This window comes from Perkinsus marinus (genome assembly GCF_000006405.1).
Source record: "Perkinsus marinus ATCC 50983 genomic scaffold scf_1104296977064, whole genome shotgun sequence".
Taxonomy (NCBI): Eukaryota; Perkinsozoa; order Perkinsida; family Perkinsidae; genus Perkinsus; species Perkinsus marinus.
The window spans coordinates 260,721-262,878 of record NW_003200286.1 but is presented as its reverse complement, the minus strand read 5'-3'; the positions used below and the strand labels follow the sequence as shown (position 1 = coordinate 262,878).

At 40.4% G+C, this 2,158-nt stretch overlaps 1 protein-coding gene across 1 annotated transcript in view; it reads right to left on the bottom strand.

The window, feature by feature from the left end:
• The window catches only part of Pmar_PMAR024722 (mapk2, putative), a gene marked incomplete at both ends in the record, with an annotated part of 6,739 nt that overhangs the window by 4,030 nt on the left and 551 nt on the right, over positions 1-2,158 (bottom strand). The window lies entirely within an intron of this gene.

Below are 2,158 nucleotides of genomic sequence, written 5' to 3'. Positions count from 1 at the left end.
TCATCTGGTAAAATGATGTAATCGTCGGAGTGACTAGGGGGAGAATTTCTTGTAGTACTAGGAAGGATCTCGTCACGATGTGTAGCAAGGATAAAACCTAAAGCAGCTTCAAGTACTGCCGGTGATAGTGAGAGACCATATATGCACCTGCGAGCTGAATATAAGCGACCTGAAGGTGTACGAACAGTTAAAAGTTTGGATAATCTATCTCCTGTATACAAGGACATGAATGCATCAGAAACATCTAAACTGATGATCGAATGCGCGAGACGAAGTTGATGATAGATAAATTCTATTTTAAGTTGTTTGAATATCAACTTACCATATCGATCGAGTAGTTTATTCACTCCTATGCATGGGAAAATGGGTCGTACTCTAGGTTTAGTGATCGGATAGTAGTTTGTGCTGGTACACTGTGGATAATCTTGTAACTCAGCGGATGGTATTTCTACGAGTTTCTCATTCTCGACAAATTGATGAACGAGTTTATCACATTCGAGTTGAACAGTAGAATCTGCAGATTGATAGTTCTTGTGAGTCTTGACAACTATCTGTTTCTGCTTGAATGCATCATCCAGTACAGTCTGACTTACCTCAGCGCAGAATACATACTTTGTTGAGGAGTGCTCAGATGATGATGGTAGTAGTCCAATTTTCAGCCATCCATAATCTTTGATGATACGCATACCATAAGTAGCATTCCAGGGAAGGTCTGGTGTACCTGAAATACGTTGTTGTAAGATATATTCTTGAGGTGTATCTGAAGTATGAACAACTTCTGGTGAGTCAGTGTCGTCTGCAGTTCTATGATCGCTGAGAACAAGAGATTGTATAGGAGTAGAAGGACGGTAGAGTTGGAGTTTTTGTCCAGTTACCTGATGCTGAGCAGTTTTATTCACATAATCAATTACAAGATCATTTAACACATCAACACCTATAAGTGCTGCAATATTCTGGGGTAAAGTATCCACTACTATGAATTTGACGGATATGCCAAAAACCGGAATGCTGACTGCATGAGTGCTGGTGAATGTTGTGCTATTAACTGCTTCGAAAGTGATAGGTTTTTCTAGGTGAACACTAGGATGTGTGCCTGAGAGATTATCGGCAACAGTGCTAGAGATAAGAGAATATTGACTTCCTCCATCTAACTGGGCGAAGAAGCCTGCTGATGTCTTGACGTAGGATAATGCTGGTGGAAGAGATTGATCATGAAGAGTGTCGGATGACGCTGTTAAACAAGATTTAGCTTGAAAACTCACCCGTAAGTCTTGTGCTTTGTTAGATGTTGATTGTGAGTTTGAAGAGCTTGTATTGTCTGTAGGTACGGCCTTGTTATCTGATGTATCTGCTGTATGACGGAAAATACAACGATCACCATACCGACAGGTTCCAGTAGATTGATAGAAGCGACATGGAAATTTCTTAGTAAGTGTAACTTGCGAGTCCTTGCTATCTTGGGTTTTTTCGAGCGCTCTAGGCTCTTTCCCATTAGTGGAATTGGGCAAGGTAGACTTAGGAGGGCTAGTACGAGAGAGAATAGCAGCCCTGACAGCTTCGTAAGACTTTTCGCCAGATGCTACCATATCAAAAACCATTTGTCTAACATGATAGGACTGTAAACTAGTTCCTAATTGAGCAATGAGAACTTGATCTGGAATCTGAAAACCTAAAATGTTGAGCTGAGTAACCATGGAGTCGAAACGCTTGACGTGGGAGAACATATCTGCATTATCCTTTTGACGAAAACGAGTCCACTTACTGTATAGATTCCCCAGATCGAACGGACGACATTGAGTTAGTTTCAAATAATCCCATATTTTTGAAGTAGTGCGATCTGGAATCTCACGTTTCACAGACACCCATAAACTAGAATCTATCAAATACTTTAATGTGTGATACGTGTAGGTCTCAAAGGTAGGTGAATCTGGACTAACAAGATCATCTAAAACATACTCAACTTCTATCTTAAATTCAATGAATGAGCGATAATCTGCTAAGCCACGCCATGGTTTGATATTTTTGGCGGCAATTTCACGTTGAACGTCCTGCCGAATATGATATAAGGCAGTTGGCTCGTGTGATAAAGTAGTAGAATGTGATGAATCTGTAGTGATGCTATGAGAAGTGCTATGCGACTTACTAGATATATCAGAAA